This window comes from Andrena cerasifolii, unplaced genomic scaffold, assembly GCF_050908995.1.
Source record: "Andrena cerasifolii isolate SP2316 unplaced genomic scaffold, iyAndCera1_principal scaffold0693, whole genome shotgun sequence".
In the NCBI taxonomy this organism is placed as follows: Eukaryota; Metazoa; Arthropoda; class Insecta; order Hymenoptera; family Andrenidae; genus Andrena; species Andrena cerasifolii.
In genome coordinates, this window is record NW_027485585.1 from 1 (window position 1) to 24,189 (window position 24,189).

Genomic DNA, 24,189 nt, shown 5'->3' on the forward strand with positions numbered 1-24,189 from the left:
ATTGTTTTATTTACCTTTTTTCTTTGATTTATTTAGGTATTTATATATATTTATACACCTATTTTTTCTCTAGATAATTTACCTATTTTTCTCTATTTATTTACCTCTTTTTTCTGTATTTATTTACCTACTTTGTTTTCTCTACTTCATTACCTATTTTTCTCTATTTATTTGCCTATTTTTTTCTCTAAATTATTTACCTATTTTTTTCTATTTATTTACCTATTTTTCTCTATTTATTTACCTCTTCCTTCTCTCAAATTTATACACCTATATTTTCTCTATTTATTTACCTATTTTTCTCTATCTATTTACCTCTTTTGTTTTCTCTACTTATTTACCTATTTTTCCTCTAGTTATTTACCTCTTTTTTCTCTCATTTATTTACCTATTTTTTCTCTGTTTAGTTACCTATTTTTTCCTCTAATTTATTTACCTATTTTTTTATTTACCTTTTTTTCCTTGATTTATTTAGCTATTTTTCTCTATTTATACACTTATTTTTTCACTAGTTATTTACCTCTTTTTTCTGTATTTATTTACCTACTTTGTTTTCTCTACTTCATTACCTATTTTTCTCTATTTTTTGCCTATTTTTTTCTCTAAATTATTTACCTATTTTTCTCTATTTATTTACCTATTTTCTGTATTTATTTACCTCCTTTGTATTCTCTACTTCATTACCTATTTTCCACTATTTCTTTATCTATTTTTTTCTCTAAGTTATTTCCCAATTTTGTCTCTGCTTATTTACCTATTTTTTCCTCTAATTTCTTTACCTATTTTTTATTTACCTTTTTTTCTTTGATTTTTGTAGCTATTTATCTATATTTATACACCTATTTATTCTCTAGATAATTTACCTATTTTTCTCTATTTATTTCCCTATTTTTTCTCTATTTATTTACCTCTTTTGTTTTCTCTATTTATTTTCCTATTTTTTCTCTATATATTTACCTATTTTTCTCTCTCATTTATTTACGTATTTTTCTCTGTTTATTTATCTATTTTTTCCTTTAATTTATTTACCTATTTTTTTATTTACCTTTTTTTCTTTGATTTATTTAGCTATTTTTCTCTATTTATACACCTATTTTTTCTCTAGCTAATTTACCTATTTTTCTCTATTTATTTTCCTATTTTTCTCTAGTTATTTACCTCTTTTTTCTGTATTTATTTGCCTACTTTGTTTTCTCTACTTCATTTCCTATTTTTCTCTATTTATTTGTCTATTTTTTTCTCTAAATTATTTACCTATTTTTCTGTATTTATTTACCTATTTTCTGTATTTATTTACCTCCTTTGTATTCTCTAATTCATTACCTATTTTCCACTATTTCTTTATGTATTTTTTTCTCTAATGTATTTACCAATTTTTTCTCTGCTTATTTACCTATTTTTCTCTATTTATTTACCTATACTTTCTCTATTTATTTACCTATTTTTCCTCTAGATAATTTACCTATTTTTTCTATATTTATTTACCTATTTTTTCTCTTGTCATTTACCACTTTTTTCTGTATTTATTTACCTACTTTGTTTTCTCTACTTCATTACCTATATTTCTCTATTTATTTGCCTATTTTTTTCTCTAAATTATTTACCTATTTTTCTCTATTTATTTACATATTTTCTGTATTTATTTACCTCCTTTGTATTCTCTAATTCATTACCTATTTTCCACTATTTCATTATGTATTTTTTTCTCTAATGTATTTACCAATTTTTTCTCTAGATAATTTACCTATTTTTCTCTATTTAGTTACCTCTTTTTTTCCTGTATTTATTTACCTATTTTCTGTATTTATTTACCTCCTTTGTATTCTCTACTTCATTACCTATTTTCCACTATTTCTTTATGTATTTTTTTCTCTAATGTATTTACCATTTTTTTCTCTGCTTATTTACCTATTTTTCTCTATTTATTTACCTATATTTTCTCTATTTATTTACCTATTTTTCCTCTAGATAATTTACCTATTTTTTCTATATTTATTTACCTATTTTTTCTCTAGTCATTTACCACTTTTTTCTGTATTTATTTACCTACTTTGTTTTCTCTACTTCATTACCTATATTTCTCTATTTATTTGCCTATTTTTTTCTCTAAATTATTTACCTATTTTTCTCTATTTATTTACATATTTTCTGTATTTATTTACCTCCTGTGTATTCTCTAATTCATTACCTATTTTCCACTATTTCTTTATGTATTTTTTTCTCTAATGTATTTACCAATTTTTTCTCTGCTTATTTACCTATTTTTCTCTATTTATTTACCTATTTTTCTCTATTTAGTTACCTCTTTTTTTCCTGTATTTATTTACCTATTTTCTGTATTTATTTACCTCCATTGTTTTCTCTACTTCATTACCCATTTTTCTCTGTTTATTTACCTATTTTTTCCTCTAATTTATTTACCTATTTTTTATTTACCTTTTTTCCTTTGGTTTATTTACCTATTTTTCTCTATTAATACACCTATTTTTTCTCTACCTACTTTACCTATTTTTCTCTATCTATTTACCTATTTTTTCTCTATTTATTTACGTATTTTTCTCTGTTTATTTATCTATTTTTTCCTTTAATTTATTTACCTATTTTTTTATTTACCTTTTTTTCTTTGATTTATTTAGCTATTTTTCTCTATGTATACACCTATTTTTTCTCTAGTTTATTTACCTATTTTTATCTATTTATTTACCTATTTTTCTCTATTTATTTACCTATTTTTTCTCTAGTTTATTTTCCTCTTTTTTCTGTATTTATTTACCTACTTTGTTTTCTCTACTTCATTACCTATTTTTCTCTGTTTATTTACCTATTTTTTCCTCTAATTTATTTACCTATTTTTTCCTCTAATTTATTTACCTATATTTTATTTACCTTTTTTCCTTTGGTTTATTCACCTATTTTCTCTATTTATACACCTATTTTTTCTCTACCTAATTTTCCCATTTTTCTGTATTTATTTACCTACTTTTTTCTCTATTTATGTACCTCTTTTGTTTTCTCTATTTATTTACCTATTTTTCTCTGTTTATTTACCTATTTTTTCCTCTAATTTATTTACCTATTTTTTCTCTATATATTTACCTATTTCTCTCTCTCATTTATTTACGTATATTTCTCTATTTATTTACCTATTTTGTTTTCTCTATTTATTTACCTATTTTTTCTCTAGATAATTTACCTATATTTTCTATATTTATTTACCTATTTTTTCTCTAGTTATTTACCACTTTTTTCTGTATTTATTTACCTCCTTTGTATTCTCTACTTCATTACCTATTTTCCACTATTTCTTTATGTATTTTTTTCTCTAATTTATTTACCAATTTTGTCTCTGCTTATTTACCTATTTTTTCCTCTAATTTCTTTACCTATTTTTTATTTACCTTTTTTTCTTTGATTTTTGTAGCTATTTATCTATATTTATACACCTATTTATTCTCTAGATAATTTACCTATTTTTCTCTATTTATTTCCCTATTTTTTCTCTATTTATTTACCTCTTTTGTTTTCTCTATTTATTTTCATATTTTTTCTCTATATATTTACCTATTTTTCTCTCTCATTTATTTACGTATTTTTCTCTGTATATTTATCTATTTTTTCCTTTAATTTATGTACCTATTTTTTATTTACCTTTTTCCCTTTGGTTTATTTACCTATTTTTCTCTATTTATACACCTATTTTTTCTCTACCTACTTTACCTATTTTTCTGTATATATTTACCTCTTTTTTCTCTATTTATTTACCTATTTTTCTCTGTTTATTTACCTATTTTTTCCTCTAATTTATTTACCTATTTTTTCTCTATTTATTTACCTATTTTTCTCTATCTATTTACCTCTTTTGTTTTCTCTATTTATTTACCTATTTTTCCTCTAGTTATTTACCTCTTTTTTCTCTCATTTATTTACCTATTTTTTCTCTGTATAGTTACCTATTTTTTCCTCTAATTTATTTACCTATTTTTTTATTTACCTTTTTTTCCTTGATTTATTTAGCTATTTTCTCTATTTATACACTTATTTTTTCACTAGTTATTTACCTCTTTTTTCTGTATTTATTTACCTACTTTGTTTTCTCTACTTCATTACCTATTTTTCTCTATTTATTTGCCTATTTTTTTCTCTAAATTATTTACCTATTTTTCTCTATTTATTTACCTATTTTTCTCTATTTATTTACCTCTTCCTTCTCTCAAATTTATACACCTATATTTTCTCTATTTATTTACCTATTTTTCTCTATCTATTTACCTCTTTTGTTTTCTCTACTTATTTACCTATTTTTCCTCTAGTTATTTACCTCTTTTTTCTCTCATTTATTTACCTATTTTTTCTCTGTTTAGTTACCTATTTTTTCCTCTAATTTATTTACCTATTTTTTTATTTACCTTTTTTTCCTTGATTTATTTAGCTATTTTCTCTATTTATACACTTATTTTTTCACTAGTTATTTACCTCTTTTTTCTGTATTTATTTACCTACTTTGTTTTCTCTACTTCATTACCTATTTTTCTCTATTTATTTGCCTATTTTTTTCTCTAAATTATTTACCTATTTTTCTCTATTTATTTACCTATTTTTCTCTATTTATTTACCTCTTCCTTCTCTCAAATTTATACACCTATATTTTCTCTATTTATTTACCTATTTTTCTCTATCTATTTACCTCTTTTGTTTTCTCTACTTATTTACCTATTTTTCCTCTAGTTATTTACCTCTTTTTTCTCTCATTTATTTACCTATTTTTTCTCTGTTTAGTTACCTATTTTTTCCTCTAATTTATTTACCTATTTTTTTATTTACCTTTTTTTCCTTGATTTATTTAGCTATTTACCTCTTTTGTTTTCTCTACTTATTTACCTATTTTTCCTCTAGTTATTTACCTCTTTTTTCTCTCATTTATTTACCTATTTTTTCTCTGTTTATTTACCTATTTTTTCCTCTAATTTATTTACCTATTTTTTCCTCTAATTTATTTACCTATATTTTATTTACCTTTTTTCCTTTGGTTTATTCACCTATTTTCTCTATTTATACACCTATTTTTTCTCTACCTAATTTTCCCATTTTTCTGTATTTATTTACCTACTTTTTTCTCTATTTATGTACCTCTTTTGTTTTCTCTATTTATTTACCTATTTTTCTCTGTTTATTTACCTATTTTTTCCTCTAATTTATTTACCTATTTTTTCTCTATATATTTACCTATTTCTCTCTCTCATTTATTTACGTATATTTCTCTGTTTAATTACCTATTTTTTCCTCTAATTTATTTACCTATTTTTTAATTACCTTTTTTTCTTTGGTTTATTTACCTATTTTTCTCTATTTATACACCTATTTTTTCTCTAGCTAATTTACCTATTTTTCTGTATTTATTTACCTCTTTTGTTTTCTCTATTTATTTACCTATTTTTTCTCTAGATAATTTACCTATATTTTCTATATTTATTTACCTATTTTTTCTCTAGTTATTTACCACTTTTTTTCTGTATTTATTTACCTCCTTTGTATTCTCTACTTCATTACCTATTTTCCACTATTTCTTTATGTATTTTTTTCTCTAATTTATTTACCAATTTTGTCTCTGCTTATTTACCTATTTTTTCCTCTAATTTCTTTACCTATTTTTTATTTACCTTTTTTTCTTTGATTTTTGTAGCTATTTATCTATATTTATACACCTATTTATTCTCTAGATAATTTACCTATTTTTCTCTATTTATTTCCCTATTTTTTCTCTATTTATTTACCTCTTTTGTTTTCTCTATTTATTTTCATATTTTTTCTCTATATATTTACCTATTTTTCTCTCTCATTTATTTACGTATTTTTCTCTGTATATTTATCTATTTTTTCCTTTAATTTATGTACCTATTTTTTATTTACCTTTTTCCCTTTGGTTTATTTACCTATTTTTCTCTATTTATACACCTATTTTTTCTCTACCTACTTTACCTATTTTTCTGTATATATTTACCTCTTTTTTCTCTATTTATTTACCTATTTTTCTCTGTTTATTTACCTATTTTTTCCTCTAATTTATTTACCTATTTTTTCTCTATTTATTTACCTATTTTTCTCTATCTATTTACCTCTTTTGTTTTCTCTATTTATTTACCTATTTTTCCTCTAGTTATTTACCTCTTTTTTCTCTCATTTATTTACCTATTTTTTCTCTGTATAGTTACCTATTTTTTCCTCTAATTTATTTACCTATTTTTTTATTTACCTTTTTTTCCTTGATTTATTTAGCAATTTTCTCTATTTATACACTTATTTTTTCACTAGTTATTTACCTCTTTTTTCTGTATTTATTTACCTACTTTGTTTTCTCTACTTCATTACCTATTTTTCTCTATTTATTTGCCTGTTTTTTTCTCTAAATTATTTACCTATTTTTCTCTATTTATTTACCTATTTTTCTCTATTTATTTACCTCTTCCTTCTCTCAAATTTATACACCTATATTTTCTCTATTTATTTACCTATTTTTCTCTATCTATTTACCTCTTTTGTTTTCTCTACTTATTTACCTATTTTTCCTCTAGTTATTTACCTCTTTTTTCTCTCATTTATTTACCTATTTTTTCTCTGTTTAGTTACCTATTTTTTCCTCTAATTTATTTACCTATTTTTTTATTTACCTTTTTTTCCTTGATTTATTTAGCTATTTTCTCTATTTATACACTTATTTTTTCACTAGTTATTTACCTCTTTTTTCTGTATTTATTTACCTACTTTGTTTTCTCTACTTCATTACCTATTTTTCTCTATTTATTTGCCTATTTTTTTCTCTAAATTATTTACCTATTTTTCTCTATTTATTTACCTATTTTTCTCTATTTATTTACCTCTTCCTTCTCTCAAATTTATACACCTATATTTTCTCTATTTATTTACCTATTTTTCTCTATCTATTTACCTCTTTTGTTTTCTCTACTTATTTACCTATTTTTCCTCTAGTTATTTACCTCTTTTTTCTCTCATTTATTTACCTATTTTTTCTCTGTTTAGTTACCTATTTTTTCCTCTAATTTATTTACCTATTTTTTTATTTACGTTTTTTTCCTTGATTTATTTAGCTATTTTTCTCTATTTATACACTTATTTTTTCACTAGTTATTTACCTCTTTTTTCTGTATTTATTTACCTACTTTGTTTTCTCTACTTCATTACCTATTTTCCACTATTTCTTTATCTATTTTTTTCTCTAAGTTATTTCCCAATTTTGTCTCTGCTTATTTACCTATTTTTTCCTCTAATTTCTTTACCTATTTTTTATTTACCTTTTTTTCTTTGATTTTTGTAGCTATTTATCTATATTTATACACCTATTTATTCTCTAGATAATTTACCTATTTTTCTCTATTTATTTCCCTTTTTTTCTCTATTTATTTACCTCTTTTGTTTTCTCTATTTATGTTCCTATTTTTTCTCTATATATTTACCTATTTTTCTCTCTCATTTATTTACGTATTTTTCTCTGTTTATTTATCTATTTTTTCCTTTAATTTATTTACCTATTTTTTTATTTACCTTTTTTTCTTTGATTTATTTAGCTATTTTTCTCTATTTATACACCTATTTTTTCTCTAGCTAATTTACCTATTTTTCTCTATTTATTTTCCTATTTTTCTCTAGTTATTTACCTCTTTTTTCTGTATTTATTTGCCTACTTTGTTTTCTCTACTTCATTTCCTATTTTTCTCTATTTATTTGTCTATTTTTTTCTCTAAATTATTTACCTATTTTTCTGTATTTATTTACCTATTTTCTGTATTTATTTACCTCCTTTGTATTCTCTAATTCATTACCTATTTTCCACTATTTCTTTATGTATTTTTTTCTCTAATGTATTTACCATTTTTTTCTCTGCTTATTTACCTATTTTTCTCTATTTATTTACCTATATTTTCTCTATTTATTTACCTATTTTTCCTCTAGATAATTTACCTATTTTTTCTATATTTATTTACCTATTTTTTCTCTAGTCATTTACCACTTTTTTCTGTATTTATTTACCTACTTTGTTTTCTCTACTTCATTACCTATATTTCTCTATTTATTTGCCTATTTTTTTCTCTAAATTATTTACCTATTTTTCTCTATTTATTTACATATTTTCTGTATTTATTTACCTCCTTTGTATTCTCTAATTCATTACCTATTTTCCACTATTTCTGTATGTATTTTTTTCTCTAATGTATTTACCAATTTTTTCTCTGCTTATTTACCTATTTTTCTCTATTTATTTACCTATTTTTCTCTATTTAGTTACCTCTTTTTTTCCTGTATTTATTTACCTATTTTCTGTATTTATTTACCTCCATTGTTTTCTCTACTTCATTACCCATTTTTCTCTGTTTATTTACCTATTTTTTCCTCTAATTTATTTACCTATTTTGTATTTACCTTTTTTCCTTTGGTTTATTTACCTATTTTTCTCTATTTATACACCTATTTTTTCTCTACCTACTTTACCTATTTTTCTCTATCTATTTACCTATTTTTTCTCTATTTATTTACGTATTTTTCTCTGTTTATTTATCTATTTTTTCCTTTAATTTATTTACCTATTTTTTTATTTACCTTTTTTTCTTTGATTTATTTAGCTATTTTTCTCTATTTATACACCTATTTTTTCTCTAGCTAATTTACCTATTTTTCTCTATTTATTTCCCTATTTATTCACTATTTATTTACCTCTTTTGTTTTCTCTATTTATATTCCTATTTTTTCTCTAGTTATTTACCTCTTTTTTCTGTATTTATTTACCTACTTTGTTTTCTCTACTTCATTACCTATTTTTCCCTATTTATTTGTCTATTTTTTTCTCTAAATTATTTACCTATTTTTCTCTATTTATTTACCTATTTTCTGTATTTATTTACCTCCTTTGTATTCTCTACTTCATTACCTATTTTCCACTATTTCTTCATTTATTTTTTTCTCTAATTTATTTACCACTTATTTCTCTGCTTATTTACCTATTTTTTCCTTTAATTTATTTACCTATTTTTTTATTTACCTTTTTTTCTTTGATTTATTTAGCTATTTTTCTCTATTTATACACCTATTTTTTCTCTAGTTTATTTACCTATTTTTTCTCTGTTTATTTACATATTTTTTCCTTTAATTTATTTACCTATTGTTTTATTTACCTTTTTTCTTTGATTTATTTAGCTATTGTTCTCTATTTATACACCTATTTTTTCTCTAGCTAATTTACCTATTTTTCTCTATTTATTTACCTCTTTTGTTTTCTCTATTTATTTTCCTATTTTTTCTCTATATATTTACCTATTTTTCTCTCTCATTTATTTACGTATTTTTCTCTGTTTATTTATCTATTTTTTCCTTTAATTTATTTACCTATTTTTTTATTTACCTTTTTTTCTTTGATTTATTTAGCTATTTTTCTCTATTTATACACCTATTTTTTCTCTAGCTAATTTACCTATTTTTCTCTATTTATTTACCTCTTTTTTTTTCTCTATTTATTTTCCTATTTTTTCTCTATATATTTACCTATTTTTCTCTCTCATTTATTTACGTATTCTTCTCTGTCTATTTATCTATTTTTTCCTTTAATTTATTTACCTATTTTCTTATTTACCTTTTTTTCTTTGATTTATTTAGCTATTTTTCTCTATTTATACACCTATTTTTTCTCTAGCTAATTTACCTATTTTTCTCTATTTATTTTCCTATTTTTCTCTAGTTATTTACCTCTTTTTTCTGTATTTATTTGCCTACTTTGTTTTCTCTACTTCATTTCCTATTTTTCTCTATTTATTTGTCTATTTTTTTCTCTAAATTATTTACCTATTTTTCTGTATTTATTTACCTATTTTCTGTATTTATTTACCTCCTTTGTATTCTCTAATTCATTACCTATTTTCCACTATTTCTTTATGTATTTTTTTCTCTAATGTATTTACCAATTTTTTCTCTGCTTATTTACCTATTTTTCTCTATTTATTTACCTATATTTTCTCTATTTATTTACCTATTTTTCCTCTAGATAATTTACCTATTTTTTCTATATTTATTTACCTATTTTTTCTCTAGTCATTTACCACTTTTTTCTGTATTTATTTACCTACTTTGTTTTCTCTACTTCATTACCTATATTTCTCTATTTATTTGCCTATTTTTTCTCTAAATTATTTACCTATTTTTCTCTATTTATTTACATATTTTCTGTATTTATTTACCTCCTTTGTATTCTCTAATTCATTACCTATTTTCCACTATTTCTTTATGTATTTTTTTCTCTAATGTATTTACCAATTTTTTCTCTGCTTATTTACCTATTTTTCTCTATTTATTTACCTATTTTTCTCTATTTAGTTACCTCTTTTTTTCCTGTATTTATTTACCTATTTTCTGTATTTATTTACCTCCATTGTTTTCTCTACTTCATTACCCATTTTTCTCTGTTTATTTACCTATTTTTTCCTGTAATTTATTTACCTATTTTTTATTTACCTTTTTTCCTTTGGTTTATTTACCTATTTTTCTCTATTTATACACCTATTTTTTCTCTACCTACTTTACCTATTTTTCTCTATCTATTTACCTATTTTTCTCTATTTATTTACGTATTTTTCTCTGTTTATTTATCTATTTTTTCCTTTAATTTATTTACCTATTTTTTTATTTACCTTTTTTTCTTGGATTTATTTAGCTATTTTTCTCTATTTATACACCTATTTTTTCTCTAGCTAATTTACCTATTTTTCTCTATTTATTTCCCTATTTATTCACTATTTATTTACCTCTTTTGTTTTCTCTACTTCATTTCCTATTTTTCTCTATTTATTTGTCTATTTTTTTCTCTAAATTATTTACCTATTTTTCTGTATTTATTTACCTATTTTCTGTATTTATTTACCTCCTTTGTATTCTCTAATTCATTACCTATTTTCCACTATTTCTTTATGTATTTTTTTCTCTAATGTATTTACCAATTTTTTCTCTGCTTATTTACCTATTTTTCTCTATCTATTTACCTCTTTTGTTTTCTCTACTTATTTACCTATTTTTCCTCTAGTTATTTACCTCTTTTTTCTCTCATTTATTTACCTATTTTTTCTCTGTTTAGTTACCTATTTTTTCCTCTAATTTATTTACCTATTTTTTTATTTACCTTTTTTTCCTTGATTTATTTAGCTATTTTCTCTATTTATACACTTATTTTTTCACTAGTTATTTACCTCTTTTTTCTGTATTTATTTACCTACTTTGTTTTCTCTACTTCATTACCTATTTTTCTCTATTTATTTGCCTATTTTTTTCTCTAAATTATTTACCTATTTTTCTCTATTTATTTACCTATTTTTCTCTATTTATTTACCTCTTCCTTCTCTCAAATTTATACACCTATATTTTCTCTATTTATTTACCTATTTTTCTCTATCTATTTACCTCTTTTGTTTTCTCTACTTATTTACCTATTTTTCCTCTAGTTATTTACCTCTTTTTTCTCTCATTTATTTACCTATTTTTTCTCTGTTTAGTTACCTATTTTTTCCTCTAATTTATTTACCTATTTTTTTATTTACGTTTTTTTCCTTGATTTATTTAGCTATTTTTCTCTATTTATACACTTATTTTTTCACTAGTTATTTACCTCTTTTTTCTGTATTTATTTACCTACTTTGTTTTCTCTACTTCATTACCTATTTTTCTCTATTTTTTGCCTATTTTTTTCTCTAAATTATTTACCTATTTTTCTCTATTTATTTACCTATTTTCTGTATTTATTTACCTCCTTTGTATTCTCTACTTCATTACCTATTTTCCACTATTTCTTTATCTATTTTTTTCTCTAAGTTATTTCCCAATTTTGTCTCTGCTTATTTACCTATTTTTTCCTCTAATTTCTTTACCTATTTTTTATTTACCTTTTTTTCTTTGATTTTTGTAGCTATTTATCTATATTTATACACCTATTTATTCTCTAGATAATTTACCTATTTTTCTCTATTTATTTCCCTTTTTTTCTCTATTTATTTACCTTCTTTTGTTTTCTCTATTTATTTTCCTATTTTTTCTCTATATATTTACCTATTTTTCTCTCTCATTTATTTACGTATTTTTCTCTGTTTATTTATCTATTTTTTCCTTTAATTTATTTACCTATTTTTTTATTTACCTTTTTTTCTTTGATTTATTTAGCTATTTTTCTCTATTTATACACCTATTTTTTCTCTAGCTAATTTACCTATTTTTCTCTATTTATTTACCTCTTTTGTTTTCTCTATTTATTTTCCTATTTTTTCTCTATATATTTACCTATTTTTCTCTCTCATTTATTTACGTATTCTTTTCTGTTTATTTATCTATTTTTTCCTTTAATTTATTTACCTATTTTTTTATTTACCTTTTTTTCTTTGATTTATTTAGCTATTTTTCTCTATTTATACACCTATTTTTTCTCTAGCTAATTTACCTATTTTTCTCTATTTATTTCCCTATTTTTTCACTATTTATTTACCTCTTTTGTTTTCTCTATTTATTTTCCTATTTTTCTCTAGTTATTTACCTCTTCTTTCTGTATTTATTTACCTACTTTGTTTTCTCTACTTCATTTCCTATTTTTCTCTATTTATTTGTCTATTTTTTCTCTAAATTATTTACCTATTTTTCTGTATTTATTTACCTATTTTCTGTATTTATTTACCTCCTTTGTATTCTCTAATTCATTACCTATTTTCCACTATTTCTTTATGTATTTTTTCCTCTAATGTATTTACCAATTTTTTCTCTGCTTATTTACCTATTTTTCTATATTTATTTACCTATTTTTCTCTATTTAGTTACCTCTTTTTTTCCTGTATTTATTTACCTATTTTCTGTATTTATTTACCTCCATTGTTTTCTCTACTTCATTACCCATTTTTCTCTGTTTATTTACCTATTTTTTCCTCTAATTTATTTACCTATTTTTTATTTACCTTTTTTCCTTTGGTTTATTTACCTATTTTTCTCTATTTATACACCTATTTTTTCTCTACCTACTTTACCTATTTTTCTGTATATATTTACCTATTTTTTCTCTATTTATTTACCTATTTTTCTCTGTTTATTTACCTATTTTTTCCTCTAATTTATTTACCTATTTTTTCTCTATTTATTTACCTATTTTTCTCTATCTATTTACCTATTTTTCCTCTAGTTATTTACCTCTTTTTTCTCTCATTTATTTACCTATTTTTTCTCTGTATAGTTACCTATTTTTTCCTCTAATTTATTTACCTATTTTTTTATTTACCTTTTTTTCCTTGATTTATTTAGCTATTTTCTCTATTTATACACCTATTTTTTCACTAGTTATTTACCTCTTTTTTCTGTATTTATTTACCTACTTTGTTTTCTCTACTTCATTACCTATTTTTCTCTATTTATTTGCCTATTTTCTTCTCTAAATTATTTACCTATTTTTCTCTATTTATTTACCTATTTTCTGTATTTATTTACCTCCTTTGTATTCTCTACTTCATTACCTATTTTCCACTATTTCTTTATGTATTTTTTTCTCTAATGTATTTACCAATTTTTTCTCTGCTTATTTACCTATTTTTCTCTATTTATTTACCTCTTTTGTTTTCTCTATTTATTTTCCTATTTTTTCTCTATATATTTACCTATTTTTCTCTCTCATTTATTTACGTATTTTTCTCTGTTTATTTATCTATTTTTTCCTTTAATTTATTTACCTGTTTTTTATTTACCTTTTTTTCTTTGATTTATTTAGCTATTTTTCTCTATTTGTACACCTATTTTTTCTCTAGCTAATTTACCTATTTTTCTCTATTTATTTCCCTATTTATTCACTATTTATTTACCTCTTTTGTTTTCTCTATTTATTTTCCTATTTTTTCTCTAGTTATTTACCTCTTTTTTCTGTATTTATTTACCTCCTTTGTATTCTCTAATTCATTACCTATTTTCCACTATTTCTTTATGTATTTTTTCCTCTAATGTATTTACCAATTTTTTCTCTGCTTATTTACCTATTTTTCTATATTTATTTACCTATTTTTCTCTATTTAGTTACCTCTTTTTTTCCTGTATTTATTTACCTATTTTCTGTATTTATTTACCTCCATTGTTTTCTCTACTTCATTACCCATTTTTCTCTGTTTATTTACCTATTTTTTCCTCTAATTTATTTACCTATTTTTTCTATATTTATTTACCTATTTTTCTCTATTTAGTTACCTCTTTTTTTCCTGTATTTATTTACCTATTTTCTGTATTTATTTACCTCCATTGTTTTCTCTACTTCATTACCCATTTTTCTCTGTTTATTTACCTATTTTCCCTCTAGTTATTTACCTCTTTTTTCTCTCATTTATTTACCTATTTTTTCTCTGTATAGTTACCTATTTTTTCCTCTAATTTATTTACCTATTTTTTTATTTACCTTTTTTTCCTTGATTTATTTAGCTATTTTCTCTATTTATACACTTATTTTTTCACTAGTTATTTACCTCTTTTTTCTGTATTTATTTACCTACTTTGTTTTCTCTACTTCATTACCTATTTTTCTCTATTTATTTGCCTATTTTTTTCTCTAAATTATTTACCTATTTTTCTCTATTTATTTACCTATTTTCTGTATTTATTTACCTCCTTTGTATTCTCTACTTCATTACCTATTTTCCACTATTTCTTTATCTAAGTTATTTCCCAATTTTGTCTCTGCTTATTTACCTATTTTTTCCTCTAATTTCTTTACCTATTTTTTATTTACCTTTTTTCTTTGATTTTTGTAGCTATTTATCTATATTTATACACCTATTTTTTCTCTAGATAATTTACCTATATTTCTCTATTTATTTCCCTATTTTTTCTCTATTCATTTACCTCTTTTGTTTTCTCTATTTATTTTCCTATTTTTTCTCTATATATTTACCTATTTTTCTCTCTCATTTATTTACGTATTTTTCTCTGTTTATTTATCTATTTTTTCCTTTAATTTATTTACCTATTTTTTATTTACCTTTTTTTCTTTGATTTATTTAGCTATTTTTCTCTATTTATACACCTATTTTTTCTCTAGCTAATTTACCTATTTTTCTCTATTTATTTCCCTATTTATTCACTATTTATTTACCTCTTTTGTTTTCTCTATTTATTTTCCTATTTTTTCTCTAGTTATTTACCTCTTTTTTCTGTATTTATTTACCTACTTTGTTTTCTCTACTTCATTACCTATTTTTCTCTATTTATTTGTCCATTTTTTTCTCTAAATTATTTACCTATTTTTCTCTATTTATTTACCTATTTTCTGTATTTATTTACCTCCTTTGTATTCTCTACTTCATTACCTATTTTCCACTATTTCTTCATTTATTTTTTTCTCTAATTTATTTACCAATTATTTCTCTGCTTATTTACCTATTTTTTCCTTTAATTTATTTACCTATTTTTTTATTTACCTTTTTTTCTTTGATTTATTTAGCTATTTTTCTCTATTTATACACCTATTTTTTCTCTAGCTAATTTACCTATTTTTCTCTATTTATTTCCCTATTTTTTCACTATTTATTTACCTCTTTTGTTTTCTCTATTTATTTTCCTATTTTTCTCTAGTTATTTACCTCTTCTTTCTGTATTTATTTACCTACTTTGTTTTCTCTACTTCATTTCCTATTTTTCTCTATTTATTTGTCTATTTTTTCTCTAAATTATTTACCTATTTTTCTGTATTTATTTACCTATTTTCTGTATTTATTTACCTCCTTTGTATTCTCTAATTCATTACTTATTTTCCACTATTTCTTTATGTATTTTTTTCTCTAATGTGTTTACCAATTTTTTCTCTGCTTATTTACCTATTTTTCTCTATATATTTACCTATTTTTTCTCTATTTATTTACCTATTTTTCTCTGTTTATTTACCTATTTTTTCCTCTAATTTATTTACCTATTTTTTCTCTATTTATTTACCTATTTTTCTCTATCTATTTACCTCTTTTGTTTTCTCTATTTATTTACCTATTTTTCCTCTAGTTATTTACCTCTTTTTTCTCTCATTTATTTACCTATTTTTTCTCTGTATAGTTACCTATTTTTTCCTCTAATTTATTTACCTATTTTTTTATTTACCTTTTTTTCCTTGATTTATTTAGCTATTTTCTCTATTTATACACTTATTTTTTCACTAGTTATTTACCTCTTTTTTCTGTATTTATTTACCTACTTTGTTTTCTCTACTTCATTACCTATTTTTCTCTATTTATTTGCCTATTTTTTTCTCTAAATTATTTACCTATTTTTCTCTATTTATTTACCTATTTTCTGTATTTATTTACCTCCTTTGTATTCTCTACTTCATTACCTATTTTCCACTATTTCTTTATCTATTTTTTTCTCTAAGTTATTTCCCAATTTTGTCTCTGTTTATTTACCTATTTTTTCCTCTAATTTATATACCTATTTTTTATTTACCTTTTTTCCTTTGGTTTATTTACCTATTTTTCTCTATTTATACACCTATTTTTTCTCTAGCTAATTTACCTATTTTTCTGTATTTATTTACCTCTTTTGTTTTCTCTATTTATTTACCTATTTTGTTTTCTCTATTTATTTACCTATTTTTTCTCTAGATAATTTACCTATATTTTCTATATTTATTTACCTATTTTTTCTCTAGTTATTTACCTCTTTTTTCTGTATTTATTTACCTACTTTGTTTTCTCTACTTCATTACCTATTTTTCTCTATTTATTTGTCCATTTTTTTCTCTAAATTATTTACCTATTTTTCTCTATTTATTTACCTATTTTCTGTATTTATTTACCTCCTTTGTATTCTCTACTTCATTACCTATTTTCCACTATTTCTTCATTTATTTTTTTCTCTAATTTATTTACCAATTATTTCTCTGCTTATTTACCTATTTTTTCCTTTAATTTATTTACCTATTTTTTTATTTACCTTTTTTTCTTTGATTTATTTAGCTATTTTTCTCTATTTATACACCTATTTTTCTCTAGCTAATTTACCTATTTTTCTCTATTTATTTCCCTATTTTTTCACTATTTATCTACCTCTTTTGTTTTCTCTATTTATTTTCCTATTTTTCTCTAGTTATTTACCTCTTCTTTCTGTATTTATTTACCTACTTTGTTTTCTCTACTTCATTTCCTATTTTTCTCTATTTATTTGTCTATTTTTTCTCTAAATTATTTACCTATTTTTCTGTATTTATTTACCTATTTTCTGTATTTATTTACCTGCTTTGTATTCTCTAATTCATTACCTATTTTCCACTATTTCTTTATGTATTTTTTTCTCTAATGTGTTTACCAATTTTTTCTCTGCTTATTTACCTATTTTTCTCTATTTATTTACCTATATTTTCTCTATTTATTTACCTATTTTTCCTCTAGATAATTTACCTATTTTTTCTATATTTATTTACCTATTTTTTCTCTAGTCATTTACCACTTTTTTCTGTATTTATTTACCTACTTTGTTTTCTCTACTTCATTACCTATATTTCTGTATTTATTTGCCTATTTTTTTCTCTAAATTATTTACCTATTTTTCTCTATTTATTTACATATTTTCTGTATTTATTTACCTCCTTTGTATTCTCTAATTCATTTCCTATTTTCCACTATTTCTTTATGTATTTTTTCCTCTAATGTATTTACCAATTTTTTCTCTGCTTATTTACCTATTTTTCTATATTTATTTACCTATTTTTCTCTATTTAGTTACCTCTTTTTTTCCTGTATTTATTTACCTATTTTCTGTATTTATTTACCTCCATTGTTTTCTCTACTTCATTACCCATTTTTCTCCGTTTATTTACCTATTTTTTCCTCTAATTTATTTACCTATTTTTTATTTACCTTTTTTCCTTTGGTTTATTTACCTATTTTTCTCTATTTATACACCTATTTTTTCTCTACCTACTTTACCTATTTTTCTGTATATATTTACCTATTTTTTCTCTATTTATTTACCTATTTTTCTCTGTTTATTTACCTATTTTTTCCTCTAATTTATTTACCTATTTTTTCTCTATTTATTTACCTATTTTTCTCTATCTATTTACCTCTTTTGTTTTCTCTATTTATTTACCTATTTTTCCTCTAGTTATTTACCTCTTTTTTCTCTCATTTATTTACCTATTTTTTCTCTGTATAGTTACCTATTTTTTCCTCTAATTTATTTACCTATTTTTTTATTTACCTTTTTTTCCTTGATTTATTTAGCTATTTTCTCTATTTATACACTTATTTTTTCACTAGTTATTTACCTCTTTTTTCTGTATTTATTTACCTACTTTGTTTTCTCTACTTCATTACCTATTTTTCTCTATTTATTTGCCTATTTTTTTCTCTAAATTATTTACCTATTTTTCTCTATTTATTTACCTATTTTCTGTATTTATTTACCTCCTTTGTATTCTCTACTTCATTACCTATTTTCCACTATTTCTTTATCTATTTTTTTCTCTAAGTTATTTCCCAATTTTGTCTCTGTTTATTTACCTATTTTTTCCTCTAATTTATATACCTATTTTTTATTTACCTTTTTTCCTTTGGTTTATTTACCTATTTTTCTCTATTTATACACCTATTTTTTCTCTAGCTAATTTACCTATTTTTCTGTATTTATTTACCTCTTTTGTTTTCTCTATTTATTTACCTATTTTGTTTTCTCTATTTATTTACCTATTTTTTCTCTAGATAATTTACCTATATTTTCTATATTTATTTACCTATTTTTTCTCTAGTTATTTACCTCTTTTTTCTGTATTTATTTACCTACTTTGTTTTCTCTACTTCATTACCTATTTTTCTCTATTTATTTGTCCATTTTTTTCTCTAAATTATTTACCTATTTTTCTCTATTTATTTACCTATTTTCTGTATTTATTTACCTCCTTTGTATTCTCTACTTCATTACCTATTTTCCACTATTTCTTCATTTATTTTTTTCTCTAATTTATTTACCAATTATTTCTCTGCTTATTTACCTATTTTTTCCTTTAATTTATTTACCTATTTTTTTATTTACCTTTTTTTCTTTGATTTATTTAGCTATTTTTCTCTATTTATACACCTATTTTTTCTCTAGCTAATTTACCTATTTTTCTCTATTTATTTCCCTATTTTTTCACTATTTATCTACCTCTTTTGTTTTCTCTATTTATTTTCCTATTTTTCTCTAGTTATTTACCTCTTCTTTCTGTATTTATTTACCTACTTTGTTTTCTCTACTTCATTTCCTATTTTTCTCTATTTATTTGTCTATTTTTTCTCTAAATTATTTACCTATTTTTCTGTATTTATTTACCTATTTTCTGTATTTATTTACCTGCTTTGTATTCTCTAATTCATTACCTATTTTCCACTATTTCTTTATGTATTTTTTTCTCTAATGTGTTTACCAATTTTTTCTCTGCTTATTTACCTATTTTTCTCTATTTATTTACCTATATTTTCTCTATTTATTTACCTATTTTTCCTCTAGATAATTTACCTATTTTTTCTATATTTATTTACCTATTTTTTCTCTAGTCATTTACCACTTTTTTCTGTATTTATTTACCTACTTTGTTTTCTCTACTTCATTACCTATATTTCTGTATTTATTTGCCTATTTTTTTCTCTAAATTATTTACCTATTTTTCTCTATTTATTTACATATTTTCTGTATTTATTTACCTCCTTTGTATTCTCTAATTCATTTCCTATTTTCCACTATTTCTTTATGTATTTTTTCCTCTAATGTATTTACCAATTTTTTCTCTGCTTATTTACCTATTTTTCTATATTTATTTACCTATTTTTCTCTATTTAGTTACCTCTTTTTTTCCTGTATTTATTTACCTATTTTCTGTATTTATTTACCTGCATTGTTTTCTCTACTTCATTACCCATTTTTCTCCGTTTATTTACCTATTTTTTCCTCTAATTTATTTACCTATTTTTTATTTACCTTTTTTCCTTTGGTTTATTTACCTATTTTTCTCTATTTATACACCTATTTTTTCTCTACCTACTTTACCTATTTTTCTGTATATATTTACCTATTTTTTCTCTATTTATTTACCTATTTTTCTCTGTTTATTTACCTATTTTTTCCTCTAATTTATTTACCTATTTTTTCTCTATTTATTTACCTATTTTTCTCTATCTATTTACCTCTTTTGTTTTCTCTATTTATTTACCTATTTTTCCTCTAGTTATTTACCTCTTTTTTCTCTCATTTATTTACCTATTTTTTCTCTGTATAGTTACCTATTTTTTCCTCTAATTTATTTACCTATTTTTTTATTTACCTTTTTTTCCTTGATTTATTTAGCTATTTTCTCTATTTATACACTTATTTTTTCACTAGTTATTTACCTCTTTTTCTGTATTTATTTACCTACTTTGTTTTCTCTACTTCATTACCTATTTTTCTCTATTTATTTGCCTATTTTTTTCTCTAAATTATTTACCTATTTTTCTCTATTTATTTACCTATTTTCTGTATTTATTTACCTCCTTTGTATTCTCTACTTCATTACCTATTTTCCACTATTTCTTTATCTATTTTTTTCTCTAAGTTATTTCCCAATTTTGTCTCTGTTTATTTACCTATTTTTTCCTCTAATTTATATACCTATTTTTTATTTACCTTTTTTCCTTTGGTTTATTTACCTATTTTTCTCTATTTATACACCTATTTTTTCTCTACCTACTTTACCTATTTTTCTGTATTTATTTAGCTATTTTGTTTTCTCTATTTATTTACCAATTTTTTCTCTAGATAATTTACCTATATTTTCTACATTTATTTACCTATTTTTTCTCTAGTTATTTACCACTTTTTTCTGTATTTATTTACCTACTTTGTTTTCTCTACTTCATTACCTATTTTTCTCTATTTATTTGCCTATTTTTTTCTCTAAATTATTTACCTATTTTTCTCTATTTATTTACCTATTTTCTGTATTTATTTACCTCCTTTGTATTCTCTACTTCATTACCTATTTTCCACTATTTCTTTATCTATTTTTTTCTCTAATTTATTTACCAATTATTTCTCTGCTTATTTACCTATTTTTTCCTTTAATTTATTTACCTATTTTTTTATTTACCTTTTTTTCTTTGATTTATTTAGCTATTTTTCTCTATATATACACCTATTTTTTCTCTAGTTTATTTACATATTTTTTCTCTGTTTATTTACATATTTTTTCCTTTAATTTATTTACCTATTGTTTTATTTACCTTTTTTCTTTGATTTATTTAGGTATTTATATATATTTATACTCCTACTTTTTCTCTAGATAATTTACCTATTTTTCTCTATTTATTTGCCTATTTTTTCTCTAATTTATTTACCCATTTTTCTCTATTTATTTACCTATTTTCTGTATTTATTTACCTCCTTTGTATTCTCTACTTCATTACCTATTTTCCACTATTTCTTTATCTATTTTTTTCTCTAATTTATTTACCAATTTTTTCTCTGCTTATTTACCTATTTTTTCCTCTAATTTCTTTACCTATTTTTTATTTACCTTTTTTTCCTTGATTTATTTAGCTATTTTTCTCTATGTATACACCTATTTTTTCTCTAGTTTATTTACCTATTTTTATCTATTTATTTACCTATTTTTCTCTATTTATTTACCTATTTTTTCTCTAGTTTATTTTCCTCTTTTTCCTGTATTTATTTACCTACTTTGTTTTCTCTACTTCATTACCTATTTTTCTATGTTTATTTACCTATTTTTTCCTCTAATTTATTTACCTATATTTTATTTACCTTTTTTCCTTTGGTTTATTCACCTATTTTCTCTATTTATACACCTATTTTTTCTCTACCTAATTTTCCCATTTTTCTGTATTTATTTACCTACTTTTTTCTCTATTTATGTACCTCTTTTGTTTTCTCTATTTATTTACCTATTTTTCTCTAGATAATTTACCTATTTTTTCTCTATTTACTTACCTATTTTTTCTCTATTCATTTTCCAATTTTTTCTCTATTCATTTACTTTTTTCTATTTATTTACCTCTTTCTTTCTCTAATTTATACACCTATATTTTCTCTATTTATTTACCTATTTTTCCTCTAGATAATTTACCTATTTTTTCTATATTTATTTACCTATTTTTTCTCTAGTCATTTACCACTTTTTTCTGTATTTATTTACCTACTTTGTTTTCTCTACTTCATTACCTATTTTTCACTATTTCTTTATCTATTTTTTCTCTAATTTATTTACCCATTTTTCTCTATTTATTTATCTCCTTTGTTTTCTCTATTTATTTACCTATTTTTCTCTGTTTATTTACCTATTTTTTCCTCTAATTTATTTACCTATTTTTTCTCTATATATTTACCTATTTCTCTCTCTCATTTATTTACGTATATTTCTCTGTTTAATTACCGATTTTTTCCTCTAATTTATTTACCTATTTTTTAATTACCTTTTTTTCTTTGGTTTATTTACCTATTTTTCTCTATTTATACACCTATTTTTTCTCTAGCTAATTTACCTATTTTTCTGTATTTATTTACCTCTTTTGTTTTCTCTATTTATTTACCTATTTTGTTTTCTCTATTTATTTACCTATTTTTTCTCTAGATAATTTACCTATATTTTCTATATTTATTTACCTATTTTTTCTCTAGTTATTTACCACTTTTTTTCTGTATTTATTTACCTACTTTGTTTTCTCTACTTCATTACCTATTTTTCTCTATTTATTTGTCTATTTTTTTCTCTAAATTATTTACCTATTTTTCTCTATTTATACACCTATTTTTTCTCTAGCTAATTTACCTATTTTCTGTATTTATTTACCTCTTTTGTTTTCTCTATTTATTTACCTATTTTGTTTTCTCTATTTATTTACCTATTTTTTCTCTAGATAATTTACCTATATTTCCTATATTTATTTACCTATTTTTTCTCTAGTTATTTACCACTTTTTTCTGTATTTATTTATCTACTTTGTTTTCTCTACTTCATTACCTATTTTTCTCTATTTTTTGCCTATTTTCTTCTCTAAATTATTTACCTATTTTTCTCTATTTATTTACCTATTTTCTGTATTTATTTACCTCCTTTGTATTCTCTACTTCATTACCTATTTTCCACTATTTCTTTATCTATTTTTTTCTCTAAGTTATTTCCCAATTTTGTCTCTGCTTATTTACCTATTTTTTCCTCTAATTTTTTTACCTATTTTTTATTTACCTTTTTTTCTTTGATTTTTGTAGCTATTTATCTATATTTATACACCTATTTATTCTCTAGATAATTTACCTATTTTTCTCTATTTATTTCCCTATTTTTTCTCTATTTATTTTTACCTCTTTTGTTTTCTCTATTTATTTTCCTATTTTTTCTCTATATATTTACCTATTTTTCTCTCTCATTTATTTACGTATTTTTCTCTGTTTATTTATCTATTTTTTCCTTTAATTTATTTACCTATTTTTTTATTTACCTTTTTTTCTTTGATTTATTTAGCTATTTTTCTCTATTTATACACCTATTTTTTCTCTAGCTAATTTACCTATTTTTCTCTATTTATTTACCTCTTTTGTTTTCTCTATTTATTTTCCTATTTTTTCTCTATATATTTACCTATTTTTCTCTCTCATTTATTTACGTATTCTTTTCTGTTTATTTACCTATTTTTTCCACTAATTTATTTACCTATTTTTTATTTACCTTTTTTCCTTTGGTTTATTTACCTATTTTTCTCTATTTATACACCTATTTTTTCTCTACCTACTTTACCTATTTTTCTGTATATATTTAACTATTTTTTCTCTATTTATTTACCTATTTTTCTCTGTTTATTTACCTATTTTTTCCTCTAATTTATTTACCTATTTTTTCTCTATTTATTTACCTATTTTTCTCTATCTATTTACCTATTTCTCCTCTAGTTATTTACCTCTTTTTTCTCTCATTTATTTACCTATTTTTTCTCTGTATAGTTACCTATTTTTTCCTCTAATTTATTTACCTATTTTTTTATTTACCTTTTTTTCCTTGATTTATTTAGCTATTTTCTCTATTTATACACCTATTTTTTCACTAGTTATTTACCTCTTTTTTCTGTATTTATTTACCTACTTTGTTTTCTCTACTTCATTACCTATTTTTCTCTATTTATT

The 24,189-nt window shown here is 22.0% G+C and overlaps 2 long non-coding RNA genes across 5 annotated transcripts; both read right to left on the bottom strand.

Moving 5' to 3' along the window:
* Positions 1-1,421: 1,421 nt before the first annotated feature.
* LOC143378158 (uncharacterized) lies at positions 1,422-12,029 on the bottom strand. 4 transcript variants are annotated; one of them, XR_013087694.1, is made up of 3 exons: positions 11,337-12,029; positions 6,555-11,014; positions 1,422-6,186 (listed from the first exon to the last, which is right to left on the bottom strand). It is a non-coding gene; the product is annotated as an uncharacterized LOC143378158 (long non-coding RNA). The 4 variants fall into 4 exon arrangements; XR_013087695.1 differs by having other exon boundaries at positions 6,555-9,072; positions 9,119-12,029; XR_013087693.1 differs by having other exon boundaries at positions 1,422-1,744; positions 3,468-6,186; positions 6,555-12,029.
* Positions 12,030-21,787: 9,758 nt separating this feature from the next.
* On the bottom strand, positions 21,788-23,629 carry LOC143378159 (uncharacterized). Its single transcript, XR_013087696.1, has 2 exons — positions 22,602-23,629; positions 21,788-21,930 (listed from the first exon to the last, which is right to left on the bottom strand). It is a non-coding gene; the product is annotated as an uncharacterized LOC143378159 (long non-coding RNA).
* Between the last annotated feature and the right edge of the window lie 560 nt (positions 23,630-24,189).